The 24901-nt window shown below is 50.3% G+C and overlaps 1 protein-coding gene across 1 annotated transcript in view; it reads right to left on the bottom strand.

Moving 5' to 3' along the window:
• LOC116830268 (E3 ubiquitin-protein ligase TRIM39-like) overlaps positions 1-24901 on the bottom strand; it is a 475516-nt gene that overhangs the window by 199016 nt on the left and 251599 nt on the right. The gene's annotated exons all lie outside the window — the stretch shown is intronic.

Below are 24901 nucleotides of genomic sequence, written 5' to 3'. Positions count from 1 at the left end.
CTTGGCTTCTTGCATGGACTGCAGGGAAATTTAGAAATCAAGCCAAATTCAAAGTTTCTAGCCAAATCTATGCAATAGTTACTTGAATGCAACATTCCAATTGGAGTATCTGGGTAACGTACTTTTCCAGTGGTCTGATAAATCAAACACCTGAAACAGTTATGCTCAGTCTTCACCTTTGGGCTGAGACCAAGCACAGAATTTGTGACCGCTGATAAGCAACTGAGAAAGAGGGATATGACTGCAAGTTAGAACCCAGTCTTAACCCTTGCAGATGCAACCAGACGTGCTATAATGAATATAGATGTCCTCTCTCTCTTAGCTTGTAAGCTTGGTCAGTCCATTTTCCAAGCATTTCCTCAATGTGAATCATCCACCTTTCCTTGTCAATTGAACAGAGGGCAACAAAAATGATTAAGGGGCTGGAGCACATGACTTATGAGGAGAGGCTGAGGTAACTGGGATGTTTAGTCTGCAGAAGAGAAGAATGAGGGGCACTTGATAGCTGCTTTCAACTACCTGAAAGGGGGTTCCAAAGAGGATGGATCTAGACTGTTTCTCAATGATAGCAGATGACAGAACAAGGAGCAAAGGTCTCAAGTTGCAGTGGGGGAGGTCTAGGTTGGAGATTAGGAAACACTATTTCACTAGGAGGGTGGTGAAGCACTGGAAATGGGTTCCCTAGGGAGGTGGTGGAATCTTCTTCCTTAGAGGTTTTTTAAGCAGGCTTGACAAAGCCCTGGCTGGGATGATTTAGTTGGGGATTGGTCCTGCTTTGAGCAGGGGGTTGGACTAGATGATCTCCTGAGGTCCATTCCAACTCTGATAGTCTATGAAGATAGAAGGAGAAGTGACTGGATCAATTTCTTGCCACAAGCCCCTGGGACCTATTTTCAGGCTATGCAAATTGGCTGCCCTAGTCTGCACCCGCCCCTCAGCCCTGGCATGAGGCAGACCCACACCAGCTCCCCTCAGGCCCTGCGCCCCTAGCACTGGCATAGGGATGAATTTACCTGTGTGCCTATTGGGCAGGATCTCCCTCTCATGTACGCTAATGTCACTCGGATGCGTCCATGGGGGGTCACTCCTGATTCCCTGCAGCAGTAGCAAGCCCTTTCAGCCTAACACGCAGACAGAGCTACCTGGAGTGACTCTGGATTCACACCAGAATCCACTGAGCTAACTAGAGTGACTCTGGATTCACACCCGGATCAGTGAGAGCAGAGACAGGCTGGGCAAAGACACCAGAGCTTATTACTGAGATACTGCCACCATCTGGGCCACGCTTCCTCAGGATCCCCTCAGGCAGCCTCTGTGGGCTCCATTAGCTGCTCACATGAGTGAGTATGGCCCGGCCGGGCTCACAGGGATCAAACTAATGAAAGAGAATATGGAGTCCTGGTGACATCATATAGTGCAATGCACTGAAATGGCAGGACTGTGCCAGGCCATTACCCTGGTGCGCAGTGCATGTGGGGGGAGTCCCAATTGTGTGCGATGTACAAAGGCCTAGGCGGGGTTGGGACCACCTGCTCTAGGGCTGACCCAGTCCAGCTCTCCTCCTCTGTCCTGGGTTTGGGGAAGGGTCACCCTCATCCATGGAGCTTTCCTGTTCTGTTAGGAGGCTCTGCTGCGCCAGAGAAGTGCTGCTTCAAATTCCAGAAAACGAAGCTCAAGAGAGACAACATAGTCAGCTGTTACCCCATCAGTCCAGTGTGCCCTCAGCCAGCCGTGATGTGAGTATCCTCCAGCGCAGGGCCGCTGGGAATACCGGTGGGGACAGAGAGAGGGTGGGTGGGCAGGGGACTGAGGCAGATGGGGAAGGAGGGGATTAGATAGCAGGGAACCAGGTAACAACAAAGGGAGGTGACGGGGAGAGGATCAATGCTATGAGCTAGCATCAGAGCCAGCTGATGCAGCTGCACAGACGAGGGCTCCTTCCAGATGCTGGGACTCCCTGTAGCTGAATGCCCCTGGGCTTTCCTGCTGCTCCCTGGGGCCACCTGGTGCAGGAAGGACCATAAAGTGGGTCTGGATTAAGTGGTGCCATGTCTCTGGGCACCCCAGGATGTCTCACCACCCAGACACTAGACTTAATGATAAGGAGTCTGGTGGCACCTTAAAGACTAACAGATTTATTTGGGCGTAAGCTTTCATGGGTAAAATACCCACTTTTTCAGATCCATGGAGTGAAAATTACAGAGGCAGGTATAAATATACTGACACACAAAGAGAAGAGAGTTACCTTACAAGTGGAGAACCAGTGTTGACAGGGCCAATTCGATCAAGGTGGATGTGATCCACTCCCAGTAACTGATGAGGAGGTGTCAATACCAAGAGAGAGAAAATTGCCTTTGTAGTGAGCCAGCCACTCCTAGTCCCTATTCAAGCCCAAAGGGCCACCGGCCTCCTCGTTGTTTTTGTGGATACAGACTAACAGGGGCACCCCTCTGATACTTAATGACGAGTGGTTATTTAAAACCAGTTTCATCAACCAAAGGCTTTGTTTAATCCCAAGAGATCAGCCACACACCCGGGCCAATATATAATTCAGATTTTACCCAGTAATCAATCCTTTAGCATCCAATACCCAAAGGTTTATTTATAAGAGAAAAGAACGAGGTGAGAGTTAAAACAGTTAAAGGATTGAAGTACACACAAATGTTGCAGAGTTCTTGTATCAGGTTTGTAGCAGTGATGTCACACTGCTGGCTTGTTCAGTCTCTAGTAACGTCCAAACAATGGGCAGGTCCTCAGTCCATTGACTGGACGCTCCTTTTAGAGGCAAAATGGAGATGCTTCCAAGGGTTTGTATGGGGAAGGGCAGCTCTCAGTCTTAGTCTGTGGAAAAGTACAGGCACAAGATGGAGTCCAGAGTCACATGGGCTCATCACATGTCCTTTGATGGTTAAAATGTCCACGGAAAGGCCCATCCGGCAGGAATAAACTTCTTCTGTGGCCCATTGTGTTCATTAAAGAGCCATCTACTTGAATGGACCATTCACAAAGTAGCTGACCAGACTGGATGCAAATTACCTTGTGGGTGTTACCCCAGGAGCAAACAAGTTTGAACAGTGGTACATAGTCACTATTCATAACTTCAGCTACAAACGTGATACATGCATACAAACAGGGATAATCACGGTTAGCAAACCGTGACTTTTCCACTGACAGTTTACATGACATACCTCATATACGATTTGTTGCAATTCTAGAACAGTTGTAGCACCAGTGATCACCACACATATTTTAATCATGGGGAGGAATAGGGAGTTGGGGTAGGTGGGACAGACTGCCAGGGTGGGAAGGAGTTAACAGCTTGTACTCATGTCCCTGTCACTGACCTGTAACCTGGCTGGGCCATCACAGGTCTGTACTCCAGCTGGGCTGTCTGGGATCCCCCTGAACAGGATAGCAGTGCTGACCCATTGCACCCACTTCCTGCCCTGGGGGCCACTTTGGTCAGGGTTTCACGCCTGGGTTTTGTACCCTCACCCCACCATTGCCGTCTCCTGGCTGATTCACTGTTTTCCTTCGTAGATTCAAAATGAAAGAAGGCCAAGAGATCTGTGCCAAGCCTGACAGACCCTGGGTGCAAGAATACCAGAAATTTCTCATCTAGGCTAGTAAAGCCTGAGGGCCACTGGGAGACAAGCCAGGAGCTCCCGGTCGCAGGCGCAGCTCGCTTCCTGAGCACATGTTTCGTGGCACAAGGGAATCCGCTTTAAGCTTCATATAGCATGCATGTTCCTGTCTTGCATCTGCAATTATATAATCACCCTCTGCTGTGCTGAATGCTGGTTCATAGCTGTGGTTATTCTGACATGGTGCCTTGAGAGAATGACGGGACAGGGGCCCTGTAACAGGGAGGGGGCTGTTGTCCCAGATGTCTGTCCCATGATGGAATTCATCTAGTAGCAACCTCTAGGAGCAAAATGTTCTTCACTCAAGGGATTTCCACTGCCTCTCTTTACCCCTCCGCGGAGCCACCTTCCTGAGCACCCTCAGGAAGCACCCTCTGCTGAGATGTCCCCGCCTGCTGTGATTGCCTAATTTGATTTATAGCATCAATAAAAATCCCAACTGCGGAAGCAGCAACAGAGTCTGTTGGTCCGGTTGTCGCTTGTTAAAAGCCACTCTCATGTGCCATTCAGACCTCATACCCACAAACAGCACAGGGTGAAGCTGGGTTACTCCTGTGAAGCCCCAATGAGCAGAAATAACCAAGCCAGCTCTAGTATGTGTCCAGTTGCTATCGTCTCAGTGCCCCTTGTGACGATGTGGTTCTGGCGGGACCCAACTGAGAGTGCCAAATCAGGACCAATTGCTCAAACAGGGCAGTCACAGCCCAAGGCTGGGGTTTTTCCACCTCTAAGGCAAACCAAACCAGCCAGACAAAAATGACTTCGGTTTCAACCCCACTGGCTAACACGAGTCACACAAGCAATTTCCTTAGACACTCCAGTCTCCCAGTATCCCACCAGTCCCACACGTCCTGGGGATGAATGGTTATGAAAACCAACACCCCAGTAAAGAAAAAAAGTTCTCTCGATCCCAAAGACCAAGCCCCAGACCCAGGTCAATATACACATCAGATCTTACCCACAAATCACGCTGTTCCAATCCTTTAGAATCTAAAATCTGAAGATTTATTCGTGAAAGGAAAAAGATAGAGATGAGAGCTAGAATTGGTTAAATGGAATCAATTCCATAAGTATGGCAAGTTCTTAGTTCAGGCTTGTAGCATGATGGAATAAACTGCAGGCTCAAATCAAGTCTCTGGAGTACATCCCCCGCGCTGGGATGGGTCATCAGTCCCTTGTGTAGAGCTTCAGCTGTAGCAAAGTCCCTCCAGAGGTAAGAAGCAGGATTCAAGACAAGATGGAGATGAGGCCTCTGCCTTATGTAGGCTTTTCCAGGTGTAAGACATTCCTTTGTTCCTACTGTGGAAAGTTACAGCAAAATGGAGTCTGCAGTCACATGGGCCAGTTTCTCCACACTCTGCTGAGTCACAGGGCGACTCTGCTGAGTTACAGGCGTATCTGCCTCTCTTGATGGGTCAATTGTTGTAGCTTAATGGTCCTTAATGGGCCATCAAGCAGGCTAAGCAGAGCTACCACCCACTTGTCTGGGATCTTTCCCAGTAACACAGCACAAGTTTGAAATACAGATAGCATACAGCCAATATTCATAACTTCAGCTACAAAATGATACAGACTTACAGACAGCATAATCATAACCAGTAACCCGTAACCTGGTTTTAGATACTTTATATGACCCCCTTTACATAGGATTTGGTGCCACTACAGGATTTTGGTTGCAACCCATGTTCTATACAGTCCCAGTTTATATCAATAACGTCACACCCCTAAACTAGAGAGGAAAAATCTCTCCAGGTGCTCCTGTGAGGCGGGGAAGCAAGAACATAAGAAAAGACGCATAGTTGGGCCCTAGGGTGTCCAGCCTCTTAAACTAGCCCGGACAAACAGACAGTAGGGAACAGACTAGAGGGGGTCTTACAACAAAATTTTGGGTGGCCTCAGAGTGCAGCTACCAACCCTTGCTGGTGGCCGCTCTGACACCTTTCCCTAAAATACTTCATTAACTTTAGGAAAAACAAACAAATGCACAGATCCACACAAATCATTGTCATTTATTTACGTAGGGGTTTTTTTGCAGATTCCATAATAAACATAATGCTGTGAAAAGTGATATTTTTATGTTTGTTAATATCACTTTTCCCAGCACACTTGCTGGCTAGCCGGGAGGCTGTGGAAAATGATAAGCGATATTAACAGCCATACCCATCTCACTCTTTCCAGCCTCCAGTGTGCGGTGAGAAGTGATACTTGCATGTTTGTTAATATCACTTTTCTTAGCAAGCCCCAGGATAAATTAAGCCCTGGGTGGGAGAGGGGGTTGGATGGGGGGCCAAAGTGATGGCAGGATGGATGCGAGGCTAGGGGAGGCAGCTGGAGCCCAGATGGGGGATGGATGGAGGGTCAGTAGAGGCAGCAGGAGCCTGGGGCAATGTGGGGGGGTGAGCCCCACCACTGCAGAGCTGGCAGTCGGAGCCCACTGCTACATGGATGAGGCCAGGAGTCAGCACCCAGGGCTGGCTCCAGCCAGCAGGAGCCCAGGATCAGAACCTGAAGACAGGGTCACATGACCAGAGTCGGAGGTCAGCACGTGCTCCTGGATCCAGGGGTCGATGCCCAAAGCCCCGGGACCAGGCTTCCGAAGTCCTGCCGCTGGAGCCTGCTGCCCAACCACCACAGGGCTGGAGCCCAAGCGCCCCCCCCACCCCCAAATGTGGGTCGAGAATTCACCTTCTTCCTGCAGAAGAAAGGGCAGAGAGGGATAGCTCAGTGGTTTGGGCATTGACCTGCTAAACCCAGGGCTTTGAGTTCAGTTCTTGGGGGGGCCACTTAGGGATCTGGGGCAAAAATCAGTACTTGGTCCTGCTACTGAAGGCAGGGGGCTAGACTCAATGACCTTCTGAGGTCCCTTCCAGTTCTAGGAGCTAGGTGTATATCTCTAAATATAAAAGCATTGTGCCCCCCTGCCTCCAGAGGTGGTTCGAGGAGGGGCTGATTCTTGCCACAGCTGAGAAATGCTGGTGTGGTTTGCATGCTGTTTTAATTCAGCAACTCAGGAGTTAATACTATTGCGACGGGAATGGACACACATTGGCTGAGACGGTGCCCAGCCCTGAGCCCCTCCACTGGCTTTGTGAGCAGAAAGCAGCCGGTTTCCCCCTGCCGAGGATTCCCTCATCACAGAGGAGTCCCCGGTGCACGCAGAGCTCCTACCCCGCCCCCTGCCGCCCTACCCGAAGGGGAATGGCTGGAGAGACTGAATGCTGGCAGCTCATGGCTAGCAATGGCCCCTCAGAGCTTATAGCTGGCCACATAGACACCATCCCCAAAGCAGAACTGGCCCCAGGGGCACGGAGCCACAACCGGCCCCCACTGTAGGCTGCGTATGTGAGTATCTGGGCCTCACATGCCTGCTGCCTTGTCACTGCCTGGAAGCAGCTGGAACAAACCAAATGCTGGACCTGTGGGGTGTGATTCAGCCGGGGGGTGTCTCGAGGTGCCTCCATGCGGGCTATGGCAGGAAGCGATCTGGGAGCTTCGACTAGACCCCCCCTGCTTTGCTCCTTGCAATCATGGTAGAAGACCACCACACCGACGCTCTGTCAGTGCTAGGTCTTGGCTATCTGCTGACCTATCTGCTGAGCAGGTCCAAAGGGGCTGGCCTGCATCGGGATCAGGTTTAACCAGGCAGTTTACAGCTGCTTGGCGCCTGGCACCAGGCAGTGCCCTGAGCTTGCCTCAATCAGCTTCCGGTAGTGTCTGTAAACGACCGAGCTCTAGCCCTGCTCTGGAAATAAGCCATGGATTTTGGAAAAGAAAGCAAAACATGCAGCGACTTGGCAGTTTAGTGGCCTCTGAGGGAAGACGAGGCAGCTGGTGTGCACCGAATGAGAAGCTGGCATCCGCTGGGACTCCCTGGACAAATGCTTAATTCCGTGTAAACACAGAAAGATGATTCCAAGTAATTCAGCAATCCGCGCTCTCAGCCGCTCCCAGGCGGCTGCAGCCTTCCAGCCAGATGGCTGAGAGCTTGCCCCTGAAACCCAGCGCTGGGAAAGGCTCCCCAGAGACTCCCTGGGTGCACAGCTGTCCCTGGGGCGAGACAACAAGCACAGCTTCCCTAGAGCTGTTGGCTATTGGGGGATAGAGTGAAACCGTGGGTTGGAACAACCAGGCAGGGCGGGCGGGGGGATAGGATCCTGGAGCACCATTCCGGCCAGGCCTTGCGTTAAGGAGCATGAAGGCAGCTCCTCCTTCTGCAGGGGCTGGGTGAGCTGGAGGGCTGGCCCGGTGAGGATCACATGGCTTCTCTGCTGCTCTCAGGCACCAAGCCCTGAAGAAAGCTTCTGGTGCGAGAAAATCTTCCTTGTAAACAGGGACATTTAAGGCTTTGGTGCTGAGTGAGCCAAACAGCTGGAGAAAGTGAAGGGTTTAGGTGTCACGCCAGGTGGTTTCCATGTGTGGGTTTCTTGACGGTGTTCACTGCATTGACAGAGCCTCTCGAAGAGCTCCCATCTAGCCACCAAGGCCCAGTAGCCCAGACTCCCCTTATCTCCCCGTCCTAGGCCAGCAAGATATTTCTCCCTAGGCTTATCAATGAACATGAGAATGGCCAGGCTGGGTCAGAGTAACAGTCCATCTAGCTGAGTTTCCTTCCTTCCAACAGTGGCCAGTGCCGGGTGCCCCAGGGGGAATGAACAGAACAGGTAATCATGGAGTGATCCATCCCCTGCCGTCTGCTCCCTGTTTCTGGCAGTCAGAGGCTCAGGGACATTCACAGCATGTGGCTGTGTCCATGACTATCCTGGCTAATAGCCATTGGTAGAACTACCATCTAGGAATTTATCGACTGCTTTTTTGAAGGTCATTATTGTTTTGGCCTTCACAACATCCCCTGGCAAGGAGTTCCACAGGTTAATTGTGCATCGTATGAAGTATTTTCTTATGTTTATTTAAACCTGCTGCCTGTTAATTTCATTGGGTTATCCTCAGGGCTGGCTTTAGCAAGTGCAGGGCCCGATTCGTATTCACCCAGCGGTGCTCCAGGTCTTCCGTGGCACTTCGGCAGCGGGTCCTTCACTCGCTCCAGGTTTTCGGCGGCACTCAAGGACCCACCTCCGAAATGCCGCCAAAGACCTGGCGCGAGTGAAGGGCCCGCTGCTGAAATGCTGCCAAAGACCCCCCTGAGCACTGCCAGGTGAGTAAAAATTAAAAAGGCGCCAGCACGGGGCCCAATTCCAGGGAATTGGGCGAATTGGCCTAAAGCTGGCCCTGGTTACCCTATTTTTTGTGCTACTTAAACGGGTAAATAACACTTCCCTAATCATGTGATCAGGCACCAACTAAATATCAGTAAGAAATGGGGGAAGGACTCAGTGACCCCCAAATGCCCCCTTCCAACCCAAATAAGTCTAGGAAAGACAACACTGGAGGGTGAAAATGGAAATTTTTCTACTAGGAAGTTGTATAAGACGCTCATGATAAAACTCATGAAACTTGCCTCATTTTGTATTTCGTCTGCGAACCCCAAACTCAGGCAGGTCATAAGCACTTAAGAACGGTCAGATCAAAGATCCATCTAGCCCAGTGTCCTAGTGTCTTCTGACAGCAGCCAATGCCAAATGCTTCAGAAGGAATGAACAGAACAGGGCAATTATAGAGGGATAATTATTTATATTTGTTTTAAACCTGCTGCCTATTAATTTCATTGGGTGCCGCCCTGGTTCGTGTTACGTGAAAGGGTAAACAACACTTCCTTATTCACTTTCTCCGCACTATTTGTGATTTTATAGACCTCTAGTTATCTCTTAGTCATCTCTTTTCCACACTCAATAGCACCGTCTTTTTAATCTCTCCTCATCTGAAATCTGTTCCATACCCTTAATTTTTCTTTCCCTTCTCTGTACCTTTTCCAAATCTAATATATCTTTTTTGAGATGAGGCAACCAGATCTGTACGCAGTGTTCAAGGTGTGGGCAAACAATGGGTTTATATAGAGGCTGTGACAAAGTTCCTCCTCTACCTTGGTGGGTCCTGCGCTTACTGGAGGATTTGCTCACCTCACAGATTCATCCTGTGGGTCGGGAAACAGCCCAGAGAATTTCCCCTCTGGTAGAAGCCACAGTCCGGGTCAATTCCTCCTGTGTTTGATCAGGAGTTTGGAGATTTGGGGGGAACCCGGGCCCGCCCTCTACTCCAGGTTCCAGCCCAGGGCCCTGTGGATTGCACCTGTCTATCGTGCCTCTTGTAACAGCTGCATGACAGCTACAACTCCCTGGGCTACTTCCCCATGGCCTCCTCCAATCACCTTCTTTATCCTCATCACAGGATCTTCCTCCTGATGTCTGATAACACTTATACTTCTCAGTCCCCCAGCAGGATGCCTACTCACTCTCAGCTTCTTGCACGCCTCTTGCTCCCAGTTCCTCGCATGCACTTCCTCTCCTTTGGCTCCCTCTGACCTGAGGGAAGTGAGCCCTTTTATAGCAACAGAGGGGCCTTAATTAGAGTCAGGTGGTTAACAGCCTTACCTGACTCTCAGCAGGTTAACTGGAGTCAGGTGTTCTCATTAGCCTGCAGCAGTCTCTGCTCTGGTCACTCAGGGAACAGAAAACTGCTTATCCAGTGGCCAGTATATCTCCCTTCGACTACTCTGCTGTTCCCCACTGGCCTGGGTCTAGCACAAGGCATTATGATATTTTCTATCATGTTATCTATCCCTTTTCCTAATGGTTCCTATTGTTCTGCTCGCTTTTTTGCTGCTGCTGCACAGTGAGCGGATGTTTTCAGAGAACTAGCCACAATGATTCCAAGAACTTTCTTGAGTGGTAACAGCTCATTTAGAAACTATCATTTTATATGTATAGTTGGGATTGTGTTTTCCACTGTGCATTACTTTGCATTTATTAACATTGAATTTCATCTGCCATTTTGTTGTCCAATCACCCACTTTCGCGAGTTCCCTTTGTAACTCTTCGTAACAGCTTTGGACCTAACTATCTTGAGTAAATTTTAATTATCAGCAAGCTTTGCCACCTGTCTGTTTGCGCCTTTCTCCAGCTCATTTATGAATATGTTGAACAGCATAGGCCTCAGTACAGACCCTGGTATTAACTTGTCTCCACTGTGAAAACTGAGCATTTATTCCTACCATTTGTTTCCTGTCTTTTAACTATAGTTACTGATCCATGAAAGGACCTTCCCTTGTATCCCATGACAGCTTACTTTGCTTAAGAACCTTTCGTGTTGGACCTTGTCAAAGGCTTTCTGAAAGTCTAAGTGCATTACATCAACTGGATCACTCTTGTCCACATGCTTGTTGACCCCCTCAGAGAATTCTAATAGATTGGTGAGGTGTGATTTCCCTTTACAAAAGCCATGTTGACTCTTCCCCAACGTATTGTATTCATCTATGTGTCGGATACTTCTGGGCTTTACTATAGTTTCAATAAATTTTACTGGCACTGAAGTTAGGCTTATTAGCCAGGAATTGCCAGGATTGCCTCTGGAGTCTTTCTCAAAAATCAGCGTAACATTAGCTATCCTCCAGTCATCCAGAACAGAGGCTGACTTAAGCAATAGGTAACGTACCAGTTAGCAATTTTTCAGTTTCACATTTGAGTTCCTTAAGACTTCATGTGTGAACACCATCTGGACCATTGCTGTTTAATTTATCAATTTGTTCCAAAACCTCCTCTAATGACACCTCAGTCAATTTGTCATCTGAAAAGAATGGCTCAGAGGTGGAAATCTCCATCTCAGCGTCTGCAGTGAAGACCAGTGCAAAGAATTTGTTTAGCTTTTCCACAACAGCCTTTTCTTCTTTGAGTTCTCTGTCAGCACCTCAGTAGTCCAGTGGTCCTACTGACTGACAGACTTCCTGCTTCTGACATACTTAAAAACATTTGCTGTAAGTTTTTGTATCTTTCTAGTTGCTTTTCAAATTCTTTTTCAGCCTAACTTGATTTGTCAGATTTTATGCTCCTTTCTAATTTCCTCACTCAGATTTGTCTTCCAATTTTTAGAAGATGTCTTTTTACCTTTAACTACCTCTTTTACTCTGTGGTTTAGCCGTGGTGATAATTTTTTTTTGGTCCTGTTTACTGTTTTTTGGAGATATATTGGGTTGAGCTGTTTTTAAATAGTTGCAATGCAGTTTGCAGGCATTTCACTCTGGTGACTGTTCCTTTTAGTTTCCCCTTAACTAGCCTCCTCATTTTTGTGTAGTTCTCCTTTTTTAAGTTAAATGCTACTGTGGAGGGTTGCTTTGGTATTTTTCCCTCTACAAGCATGTTAAATTTAATTACATTACGGTAGCCATTACCAAGCAGTGCTGCTATATTCATCCCTTGGACCAGATCCTGTGCTCTACTTCTCCTCTCAACATAAGAACATAACATGAGAACATATGTGCCACCATGGCATCACCATGGCTCCACTGTAGGGGTATCTACCACTTGAGCCAATGGAGTGACTGGTTGCAGTAGAAGACTGTTATCATCCATGATGACCTGGTGCTAGAGGGGGACAGAGACACCCACTTTGCCAATGGGTTTCACAGCTATTTGCTGAGGGCAGAGGGATGGTGCCACTCAGGACTCCTGGGTTCAGTTACAGGTTCTGTAAGGGAGTGTGTGACCTTTCTTCTCCTGCCACACAGCCTGTCCCTGAAACCTTCTCCTCCGATCCCTGTCTCCCCAGCTTCTGCTCCCCTCCCCTCCCACCTATGGCATCTCACAGCAGCCCACCAAACTCTAGCAGAGGGGAGCTGGGCTTGTTCAACGACTGATGGGACCAGACATTTCAGCCTTCCCAACCCTGCCCCAGAGCCGCCTCCCAAATCTGAGACTTCTTTCCCTTCCTCTGCCAGAGCAGCCTCTGGCAACAGCAGGAAGGCTGGGGCCTGGGCTCAGAGCTGGGAAGGGAGAATGAACCCCACATCAGGTCTATGATTGGGATCCGATTCCATCTTCAGGCAAATGTAAGTGAGGGAGATTCTTGCTGTAGACACACCATGGTGGCATGGCCCATCCTTGAGTCTCCACAGTGACACCAAAGTCACCTGGCCCATAATGACACCATGGCCCATCTGTGGGTCTCCATAGTGACAACATACTGACATGGCCCATCTTTGTCCAGGAAATGGGGTGGGAGGATTTCCTACTGACAGAAACAAAAGCACTGGGTCATGCTAGAAAACACTGGACTTTATTGTATCTGCCAAGAATGCCAGTGGTGTTGGCAGGGGGTCACTTCCCCATTACACAATCACTGGGGGACAAAGGATACAGAAGGGATGGAGGGAATGGGAGGGCCAGAAAACAGGGCCAGAAAAATTGCCTCTTAAAACCGTGCACTGAGACACATCAGTCCATATAAATAATGTGAGGTGTTACACTGAGTTCGTGTCCTCCTGCTGCTGTCTCAGCTGTGCAGGCTGGGTGTCTTTAAGTGATTTTTCTTGCTTTCCTTTACATGTGGCCAACCGTATCTTACTGGGATCAACACAGACTTCCTTCCCCTGTGTGAGCGTCACTCTGTGGAGAGAGACAGAGAGAGAGAGATGAGCCCGGCTCCCTTAGCAAATGCAAAGTGACACCCAGACTGATCACAGCTCACGCAGCAGGGCAGTGACTGTGAGAGCGCTGGGAACAAAGGCATTTGTCCCTGAAATGGTCTGGTTCTGCGGTGAAATCGGTTCTCTTGAACGCAGGAGGCTGACAGAGCTGCCTGGGCACAGGCATGGTGCTGTGGGGCTGCTGCTGTGAGCTCTTGCCAGCCCCAGCTTTGACAACACACCTCAATCCAGACCTGCAACATCTTGTCCTATTGCAATCTGTGGCCCCTCCACACAGACCGGTCAATACACCATGACTATGGCCTGCTGCGCTGCCGCCTTGGAATAGGAGCCCCCAGCTGCTTGGGCAATGCACTGCTGTCCTAGGCTGACTATCACCTGCCAGCCCAATTCCATCCCCCACCCCCAGCTCTGCCAATGCCCCCTACTCCTGAGCCACAGCCCCCACCCTGCTACTGTAACCAGAGCCCCCACAAACCTTGGCCTGTGCACCCTGACCCTGCTGAGCTGGGCTCCCTGCTAGCCCAGAGGTGGGGGGCAACAAGCACTTCTTGTGCAGCCCCCGAACCTCAGTTATCCAGGCTCCAGCATCTGCCAGCATCCCCGCCTAGTGACATCTGCCCCTTAGCAACTGTGTGATTGCCCCTTTCTATTTGCCTTTTGTAACTCAGCCCAACTGGATCATGCTAACGGCCATGAGACCCCCCTTTGTTTTATTTCATCATTTGCAACACAGGCAGTTCAGGGGCACCATCAAAATACAATGAGGTCCTCTCCCACAATGCACTTTGTTCCTGTAGGGATACGTTTAGTCATATACAACAGTAGACTCCGTGTTTGTAAAAGTACCGCAGAATACTTAGTACTGAAATTTCAGCATTAGAGGACGGACGTCGTTACAACAGCTGATGCTGAATCTCAGCTACAAAGTAGCAGAAGTGGTAAAGACCATGGAGTGGGAGAACAAATTACTGGGTTTGCATAAAAAAGGTAAAAAAGCATTGGTGGCTTTTTGTTTGACTGCATTTGGCAGCACTATGGACACAAGATGAAACAGGTACATCAACCCCGTCTGTGTGACGCCCCATGATACTCACATCATGGCCTGGCGGGAGCAGTTAGGACCTGTAGGTCTGCAACTTTTGATGTGTTTTGGAGAAATTCTTCTAGCAACAAAATTATCTTTCATGCAGCATGTTTTGCTCTGGCTGATGACTGGGAAAAAGAAGAGAAGGGGATTAGTTCTCCTTCCCTCAGTAACAAGGAAGAGCCGACTGGAGAGAATTTCTTACACTGACAAGTTCTGTGCTCATTAGCAGCCAATTCCCCTTTCTGGGGGTACGAGGGAATTCTTGGATGCTTCCCCTTCCCCTCCACAATCGGGTTAATTGTTGTTGTGCAGGGAAGGGGGTCTGCCCTCCACTGACACAAGAAATGGATTAGTCTCCATCATGCCAATGAATGAGTTGGGTTGTCACTTTGCCATTCTGTGCCTCAGTTTCCCTGCCAGCAGTATTGGGATAAGGGTACTGGCACTCCTGCCGGGGGCTGGCGCGGGTTCACTCAGTGATGCTGGTGAATGCCTTTCAGAGCCTGGGACAAAGGGCTATCGATATCTGAGCTCTGGCGCTGACAGCTCTCGGCCTCCAGATCGCAAAGCCTTATCCCCATTTTACAGATGGAACCTGAGGCCCAGGACGAGTCCGGCTCAGATTTCCAAAGCTTCTTAGGGGATTTTGGTGCATTTCAGTGGGACCTGGGCAGCCAAACCCCTCAGGCAACTTTGGAAATCAGCCTCAGTGATGGAGACCGGATTTGTAGCCAGATCTCCTGAGTCCCAGTGCAGGGCCCACCCACACCCCCTCCTTCCTCTGCTTCACCCACTTCCCTTCCAAAGCTGCAGGGCACTAACACTGGGTGCTGGAAATGCCTGGGCCGGAGGAGCTTGGCAAGGCAGAGCTCTGTAGGGTAAGGAAAAGGGCAGACCCGGTACTTACAGGAATCGCAGTGAGCTTCAGTCCAGAGAGCAGCAAGGAGCAGCGTTGCCAGGGCTAAGGAGGTGACCTTCATTTCCAGGCAGGTTCTCTTGGCTCCGGCTCCAGCAGAGGCAGGTTGCTCCACAGTGGGGTGGCCGAGAACGGTCTGGCTTCCCCCTCGCCTGCCTCTGTATTTTATAGCCCTCGGCAGGGATTTCCATGGCTGCGTTGGAGTGTGTGTGGAGGTGGGGAAGGGGATGGAGAGGAAGAGTTATTAATAAATGCTAATGAAGGAATGGAATCTACGTCTCCCACACGCATGTACCGGTGGCCAGAGGGGACAGAACAGAGGCTGGAAAGTCTCTTGCTGATTTACAGATAAGGAGCCAGCCCTGCACATGCTCATGGGGGAGGGCCAGGCTGCGGATTTTAAGTTCAAATTTAGTCACTTGCAAACCACACAGGAAGACACACGATTCCCTGCCCCTGTGTTTGCTGAAGTCCTGTCCTGAGTCTCTTTCAAACCCAGGCGGTGACACTGGCCGGCGTGCCCTTGAAAGGAGACCAGATCAGGCCCATCTCGTGCAGATGGGATGGTGGGGTTGGCTGGGCTTCAGTGGAGGTATAATGTACTTTGCTATGCTGGTGTCAGCGTGGCCCTTATCACGGTAACAGCAGAGTGCCCCAGTCCTGGGTGGGCTTGTCCACTCCGCACCCTGTGCAGATAGGGCAGTGCTGTCCTCCTTTCCCACTGGGGGAACTGCAGCACCAGAGACCCTGGAGGACTTGTCCAAGGTCAGGCGGGAAGGCTCTGGCTGAGCTGGCAATGGGATCAGACCTCTTGAGTCACACCCCAGTGCCTTTCCCCTTTGCCATCCTTTCCCCACAAGCTGCTCCATGCTTATCATGCATCCCAAGAGCTGGGCTTGGGATGCAGTTGAGCAGCCCCCTTAAACCAACCCATTTCGGGGCGAATCTCACCCTGATGAGAAGGTTTCTCCAGATACTGCAGTAATAAGGTAGCAACGTGCCCATAGAACAGCAATTGACATCAAAGGCCTTAGGGGCCGATTTCCATCCTCTGGCACATTAGGAGCAGGACTAGAGTTAGTGGTGCAGGTAGGGATCATTGAATAATTTCACACATTTTAAGGACAGATGATCATCTAGTCTGACCTCCTGTACAACACAGGCTGGAGAATTTCACCCATTTCCCCCTGTACCGAGCCTATCCTAGGTTGGATATTAGGAAACACTATTTCACTAGGAGGGTGGTGAAGCACTGGAATGGGTTCCCTAGGGAGGTAGTGGAATCTCCATCCTGAGAGTTTTTTAAGGCTTGGCTTGACAAAACCCTGGCTGGGATGATTTAGTTGGGGACTGGTCCTGCCTTGAGCAGGGGGTTGGACTAGATCAGGGGTAGGCAACCTATGGCATGGGTGCTGAAGGCGGCACACGAGCTGGTTTTCAGTGGCACTCGCATTGCCCAGGTCCTGGCCACCGGCCCGGGGGGGCCTCTGCATTTTAATTTAATTTTAAATGAAGCTTCTTTAACATTTTGAAAACTTCTTTACTTTACACACAACAATCATTTAGTTATATGGTATAGATTTATAGAAAGAGACCTTCTAAAAACGTTAAAATGTATTACCAGCATGCGAAACTTAAATTAGAGTGAATAAATGAAGACTCAGCACACTGCTTCTGAAAGGTTGCCAACCCCTGATCTGGAGGCCGAGAGCTGCCCGCGCCAGAGCTCAGATATCGATAGCCCTTTATCCCAGGCTCTTAAAGGCGTTCACCAGCATCACTGAATTAAATAAACAAACAAGGGGGTCTCATGGCTGTTCGCCTGACCCAGTGGGGCTGAGTTACAAAAGGCAAATAGAAAGGGGCAATCACACAGTTGCAAAGGGGCAGATGTCACTAGGCGGGGATGCTGGCAGATGCTGGAGCCTGGCTAACTGAGGTTCGGGGGCTGTAGGAGTCAGAGATGCGCTAGAAGTGCATGTGCTCCCCCAGCTCAGCAGGGTCAGGGTGCACAGGCCAAGGTTTGTGGGGGCTCTGGTTATGGTAGCAGGGTGGGGGCTGTGGCTCAGGAGTAGGGGGCAATGGCAGAGCTGGGGGTGGGGGATGGAATTGGCTGGCAGGTGATAGTCAGCCTAGGACAGCAGTGCATTGCCCAAGCAGCTGGGGGCTCCTATTCCAAGGCGGCAGCGCAGCAGGCCATAGTCATGGTGTATTGACCGGTCTGTGTGGAGGGGCCACAGATTGCAATAGGACAAGATGCTGCAGGTCCGGATTGAGGTGTGTTGTCAAAGCTGGGGCTGGCAAGAGCTCACAGCAGCAGCCCCACAGCACCATGCCTGTGCCCAGGCAGCTCTGTCAGCCTCCTGCGTTCAAGAGAACCGATTTCACTGCAGAACCAGATCGTTTCAGGGACAAATGCCTTCGTTCCCAGCACTCTCACAGTCACTGCCCTGCTGCGTGAGCTGTGATCAGTCTGGGTGTCACTTTGTATTTGCTAAGGGAGCCGGGCTCATCTCTCTCTCTCTGTCTCTCTCCACAGAGTGACGCTCACACAGGGGAAGGAAGTCTGTGTTGATCCCAGTAAGATACGGTTGGCCACATGTAAAGGAAAGCAAGAAAAATCACTTAAAGACACCCAGCCTGCACAGCTGAGACAGCAGCAGGAGGACACGAACTCAGTGTAACACCTCACATTATTTATATGGACTGATGTGTCTCAGTGCACGGTTTTAAGAGGCAATTTTTCTGGCTCTGTTTTCTGGCCCTCCCATTCCCTCCATCCCTTCTGTATCCTTTGTCCCCCAGTGATTGTGTAATGGGGAAGTGACCCCCTGCCAACACCACTGGCATTCTTGGCAGATACAATACAGTCCAGTGTTTTTTAGCATGACCCAGTGCTTCTGCTTCTGTGAGTAGGAAATCCCGCCCCCTCTGCCCATATCTTGGACAAGGATGGGCCATGTCAGTATGTTGTCACTATGGAGACCCAAAGATGGGCCAGGTGACTATGGTGTCACTGTGGAGACCCAAGGATGGGCCATGCCACCATGGTGTGTCTACAGAAAGAATCCCCCCCACCTACATTTGGCTGAACCTGGAATCGGATCCCAATCATAGACCTGATGTGGGGTTCTTTCTCCCTTCCCAGCTCTGAGCCCAGGCCCCAGCCTTCCTGCTGTTGCCAGAGGCTGCTCCGGCAGAGGAAGGGAAAGAAATCTCAGATTTGGGAGGCGGCTCTGGGGCAGGGTTGGGAAGGCTGAAATGTCTGGTCCCATCAGTCGTTGAACAAGCCCAGCTCCCCTCTGCTAGAGTTTGGTGGGCTGCTGTGAGATGCCATAGGTGGGAGGGGAGGGGAGCAGAAGCTGGGGAGACAGGGATCGGAGGAGAAGGTTTCAGGGACAGGCTGTGTGGCAGGAGAAGAAAGGTCACACATTCCCTTACAGAACCTGTAACTGAACCCAGGAGTCCTGAGTGGCACCATCCCTCTGCCCTCAGCAAATAGCTGTGAAACCCATTGGCAAAGTGGGTGTCTCTGTCCCCCTCTAGCACCAGGTCATCATGGATGATAACAGTCTTCTACTGCAACCAGTCACTCCATTGGCTCAAGTGGTAGATGTCTGTGCTGTGGATAGACAGATACCCCAACAGTGGAGCCTTGGTTGCCCAGCAGTGGCAGGGGCAAGCCGCCCAAGGGAGTACCAAAAATCCCAGATGGGATTGTACTTGCTCAGTGAGTGTTCGGTGGACTAGGGGCTGGGCACTGCAGGGGTATGCTTGCAGCACTCAGGGATCACTGTGCCTAATGCTAACCTGTCCAGAGATAGCGGGGCCTGCAGTGGCCTGGCTGGCAGTGCTTGTGCTGCTAGAGGCTGGTGGGGTCAGGTAGCTGACAGCAGCCAGCACAGTCAGGAGTGCTTCGCACCCAGGGCAGGTGGTGGCGAGGTGCCTGGGAATCATCACAGGGCCCCAGATCCCTGCAATTCTGACCCGGGTATAAAACCAGAGGCCTCTGCGTGCTCATATAACGAAGTGGGGTGGGGAGGGGTCATCCTGGGTCTGCTCCCACTGTCACTGGTGCAGAGCAGGGCTGAGTAGGGGATAGCCTGGCCCAGGGGGCAGAATCCTGCTCTCGGTTACACCAGAGGGAATCCAGAGTAACTGCTCTGAAGCCAGTAGAGAGGCCCTGGATTTACACTGGCCACTGAGAGCAGAGGGCCAGATCCTTGCTGGCATAAACAGGCAAAGGCTCATGACACCAATGGCGCTGCGACCAGGAGCTACAGCAGCCAGTCCTGGATCTTTTCTCCCCTGCCCCAGCCCTCCCCGGCCTCAGAGGTCCCCTTTGTGACCGGCCTTCAGCTGGAGGCTGCGGAGGCTCGGAGACCCCTGCTCCAAGCCCCGCTGTGTGCTGGGAGGGCCTGGCAAGGAGAGTGGGAACATTCCCACCTTCCCAACCCAGAGCCAGCTCATTCCTCTTGCCCCGCCACCCTGTCCATACGCAAACATCACGCAGCCCACCAGGATGGCCCTTGGGGACCCACTCCACTGGCTGGCTCCCTCCCTCAGGGCTCTCCGCATGTCCTCAGAGCAAGAGGCTGGCTGTGTCTGTGCCCTTCTGATGGCTGCATCCTGCCGCCAGGCCCTGGCCTGGAGTCTGTTCAGGGGCCCCCTGACTCGCTGTCCCCTGGGCACAACCCTGGCTGTGGGGGCTGGCTGGCTCCCAAGGGGTCATGGGCCCAGTGGGATGCACAGCTCTCAGCACTCACTCAGCCAGCTTCTAGGGTTTAAGTACATGGGCTTGAGTCTCCTGTATGGGGCGGAGCTTGACTGACAGAGCGAGGCTCAGGGAGAGGGGATGGAGCAGGGTTGGAGACAGAAATATGGATGGGGAGGTAGCAAACCAGGACTAGACAGAAAGGGAAAGGATTAATGAGGAGGACGCAGGGGAAAATCGCTTATTCTGGGATTCGTTGATAAACACGAAGTGCAAAGCATCATTGGAATATCTGTGTGTATCTCATTCTGTGCCTTTATTACTGGGGACATGTGACTAAAACGGGATTGGTTGATGAATGCATCACAAGGTATTTTTATAATCCGGTAACAAAGGGATTAATTATCCGGCAGCAGAACTGGCTGCTGGGGAGAGACCGAGAGAAGGTGGAAAGAGGAGCCCAGTGCATGGAGAGGATTCCTGAGCCATGTCCTATCCCCTGCCTTTGCCATCACTTTCCTACAGTCTGGCTTGAACTTCCATGCTTGTACTAATCAACAGTCTGGGGCTATCTCAGCCTTGGAGAAATGGAAATGTCCAGTCCAGTCACAAATTACAAGGCCCACACATTTCAGGGGACAATGACAGCTGAGAATGCGTGTGATTGTGTCAGACAGTGACTCAGTAAAGGGGCTCTACAACACAGCAAAGCCAGTCCTTCTAAGAATATAAGAACTGCCCTACCGGGTCAGACCAAAGGTCCATCTAGCCCAGTATCTTGTCTACCGACAGTGGACAGTGCCAGTTGCCCCAGAGGGAGTGAACCTAACAGGCAATGATCAAGTGATCTCTCTCCTGCCATCCATCTCCGAGTCTAGGGATACCATTCCTTACCCAAAATTCTACCACATACCCCCACCTCCTGGCACTCCAGCACACAACACGGCATTTCATTAGCTGATGAAAATGTAGATGAGCTCTATTGCCTTGACTGGGGCTCTGACAGTTTCCACCAGCTGGGAGTATGGGCCAACAAGAAGTGATGTAGGTCCATCGGATATCCCCTGCCACAGGAGGGCAGTAATATATCTCATGTCAGGAAAATCGCAAGGAGCACGGTTGTCTTCACTGAAATAGAGTAGAGGGCCCAAGGATTCAGAGGTGTTAACATGACCCAGTCACTCTCTAGCATGAAACAGTGCTAAACGAAGGTCAGGGCATGGTATACAGAGACGTCGGCCTGCTAAATACCAGGGAAACACACCATTAAAAATCATTTTAACCCTTTGTTAAAGGTACAGAGAAGAAGGAAAACCAATGAAAGCATTTGAAATGTAAAGTTTTGAATGAGGTTTTTGTTTTAACAACATCCTCATTCTCTTTCCCTTTCGCTGCTGAGAGTGTTTAGAAGGAAAACAGCCCTTAGCTGTATCAAAGATGGTCATAACTGCCCTGCTGGGGGGAAATGAGATGTTAGCTGAGCCGGGCTGGAGCTCTTGTCCCATTTTATAAGAGAGAACGATAAAAAGCAGAAGAGGGAGAGGAAAGAGCAGCCAAGATGGTTTACCTGGAATCTCATTGAGGAAAAGCACAGGCATGGTGATTGAGCCTATCAGCCAGTCCCAGACCTGGCGAACTCGTACCAGCATCGGGCTGTTTAGGACATTGCTTTCATCTGCCTCACTGCTCCCAGGCTCACAGCGGTGTTCAAAATATACTGGCTTGACCGGCTCAGCCAGACTCTTATTGGACAGGAGGAAAAAAGGGGGAGGGATAGAGAAGAAAAGAAAGAAAGTGGGGATGAAAAGGGACCCCTGAAGGAGGTGAGGTGTTACAAAGCCTCCTGTCCCAGCAGTTGTTCGGGATACAGCCAAAGCTGGTGGAGGTGGGGTTGTCCTCTGAATCTCTCTTTCTGGTGCAGTCTGGTCAAGAGTCAGGGCGTCCAAGGCCCGAAAGAGTGACTGTAAAACCCGGGGTCCCAGGAGACGGCAGGGGTGGCAGTCCTGGTGGTGAATCATGCTCCTTCCTCTTCTTTCCATCAGCAACTGTTGTGTTCATTTTCCCTGTAGATATATTACAGAGTCTGTTGTTCGACCACACTTTGGTTCATTATGGAATAGACTTAAGACACCAGATACCCAGGGTCTGTCCGGTTTATGAATATGGTACAGGAAGAACATTCTGTGTGATGCCAGTCTCCGAAGACCTGCCCTGTGCAGTGATGTTACATTCACTTTGGGCAGAAGTTGTGCCCCCCAAGTTACACGTTTCAGCTGGGATTATGTATATAATCTCGCACGTTACACATCTCTTTACACAGCGCTCAAATCCAACCCATCAGTTTGTCCCAGGTCCCTACCTGGTTCCGTTCCTTCATTATCTTTGTTTTAGATACAAATATTCCAGGCACTCAGCCTTAAGGGCTCTTCCAAAGGACATAAAATAAATGTATCCTGATTTTGGCAAGTTTCCCATCTGCTTGTGCCAAATGCTCACTTCAGCAAATGCAGGTGTTCTGGGATACTTGGCATAAGTGAATAGGATTATGGGCGAGGCCAGTTTAGGCTGCATCACTGTCATAATACTTGTGCTTAAAGTTATTGGTGCTTAATGCATATGAATATAATATATGGAGTGTATAATACGTTTTATTAATATGAAAGATTTATATGCTAGCCAGAATACATTAGTCAACAACCCTTAGCTAATTTTCCTCCTTAAGTCTCTGTTAGTAAGGACCCCAAAAGTGAGTGATGGGTGGAATAGCCCACTCCCTTGTTATTTTGTTCCCCAGTTAAGCCTAATGTCTGACATATTCCTGTTCCCAGGCTTCTTTTGCTTATCGGGCACAATCTTAACACAGTCACTGAGTTACATCAGGACTAATTCAATCAGTCTGTCTCCCTTCATAGAATATCAGGGTTGGAAGGGACATACAGACCCCTCTCACCCCGCCCCGTAGATACCCCACCCCATCCAGACCCCACAAGCACGAACTGCAAAATCATTAGCAATCCCCCCGCCCCCCGCACAAAACCAAGACAAAGAAATTATGCAATTCACCATGTTCATATTGAAAGAGCTGATCAGGGATTTTCAAGGGTCCTGCGGAGGTCACAGAAATGTGCTAACAATAGATCCCAATGGTTTTCTGATGGGAGGAAGTGTCCATAAATGGACCAGGCACAGATTTGATCCAGTGGGTTCATTCCACCGGAATGAGGTTGTCACTACAGCTGGAGAGGGAATGGAGTTCTGTTCTGTGATAAATGAAGTGTGTGTAGGGGGGGCGGGGAGCTCCTTTTTATAGACACCCAGCCAGCCAGTTAGCTATAAAAGTCGTTGTTGGTGTCTGTTCTCTGTTTGCTTTACCTGCAAAGGGTTAAAAATAAGCCTCCTGGGTAAACGAAAGGGAGTGGGCACCTCACTAAAAGAGCCAATGGAAAGGCTAGAGCTCTTTAAAATGCAGGGGGGAAGCTTTCCCTTTGTCTCTCTGCTGTTCTCTCTGGGTGAAGAGACGGGGCAGCAGGAATGCAGTGTAAAGTTTGGACCAGGTATGACAAATCATCTTTCATCCCTAGCAGGATTCACTGGGACAGAGAATGTTTAGATAGACGCGATCAGGTTTATTTCTTTATTTTGGCTTGTGGATTTCCTCTGTGCTAAGCTCAGGTATTTTTTGTTTTCTTTTGCAATGTTAAGCTGGACCCCAGGGAGCCATTCCTGGTGTTTAAACCCTATAAAACCTAGCCAAAGCCTAATGTTCCAGATCTGTTTCTGTTCTTCTATTTTTTAATAAAAATTTACCTTTTTGAAGAACCTGATTGGTTTTGTGTCTTAAAAGGTCTGTGCATGTCTTTCAGTTAGCTGGTAGCAAAAGCTGGATTTTCCTTTTGCTTGTTTCTTTCTTGGCTTCTCCAAGGGAGGGGCGGAAAAGCCGAGGAGCCTCAGGGAAAACTTCCCAAGTGAGTGTTTCCAGGATTTGCAAGAGGCAGTTTTTCAACTTGAGCGATGGCAGTGTTTACCAAGCCAAGGTCAGAGAAAAGCTGTAACCTTGGGAGGTTAATACAACCTGGAGCAGCCAGTATTAATTTTTAGAATCCTTGCAAGCCCCCACCTTCTGCACTCAACGTGCCAGAGTGGGGATTCAGCCTTGACATGTTCGTTCCCATGAAATTTTCCCATGAAGAAGGAAACGTTTCTGGGTTTGCAGAAGGCTTCCCCTCCCGCTGCTGAAAAAATACGTTTTCAGTTTTTCTTTGAAAAGACAAATTCTGAAAAGGTCACTGGCTTGGGCAATTGGAAACGGAAACATTTCATCTGATAACCTGCAAGCTTGGGGCTGTGCAGGGGGGATTAGCCAGGGGGCCTGTTCCCAGGTGTCGAGGGGAGGCCTTGCCCCGACTTCAGGGAGAGCTGGCTCTGGCCCTCGCTGGGCGGAACAAGGAGGGTGTTTTATGGGAGTTAGCTAGTGCCAATCAGTATCATCTGCTGCCACCACGGCCAGGCACCAGAATTCACCATCACCGCCGCGCCGTCATTAGCCCTATGCTGGGCAAACAAGGAAAGGGAACCAGACCTATGGCTGAGCCAACAATTCCTGGAGTGTGAGCTTCACAGTCCCGTCTTCTCCTGTCCCACAGCGCACGTCTTCCCCATTTCGTTCGCTCTCGTTCCTGACCGTCCTGGCTCCTGTCGAAGTGAGGCTGAAACCAGGCCTGGATTGAAAACCGTTGGGCCCTCTGCACTGTGGAAATGGGGCACCCCCACCATCTGTAAACTAAACAGCAAAGCGCCCCTGATCCCTATATACCCCATCCAGACCCCTGAATGCCCCTCCCAGGTTACACATACCCCTCCCCACATGACTCCAGAATGCCCCTTTCTCCTCAACCCAAACCCCCAAATGCCTCTCCCACTCCACATATAACCCACCAACCCTCCACTAGCCCCACTTATCCTGACTGCCCCTGCATACCCCAACTGCCCTGACATACAGCCCTCT

This window comes from Chelonoidis abingdonii, chromosome 20, assembly GCF_003597395.2.
Source record: "Chelonoidis abingdonii isolate Lonesome George chromosome 20, CheloAbing_2.0, whole genome shotgun sequence".
Classification (NCBI taxonomy): Eukaryota; Metazoa; Chordata; order Testudines; family Testudinidae; genus Chelonoidis; species Chelonoidis abingdonii.
This window is presented reverse-complemented; position numbering and strand designations above follow the sequence as displayed.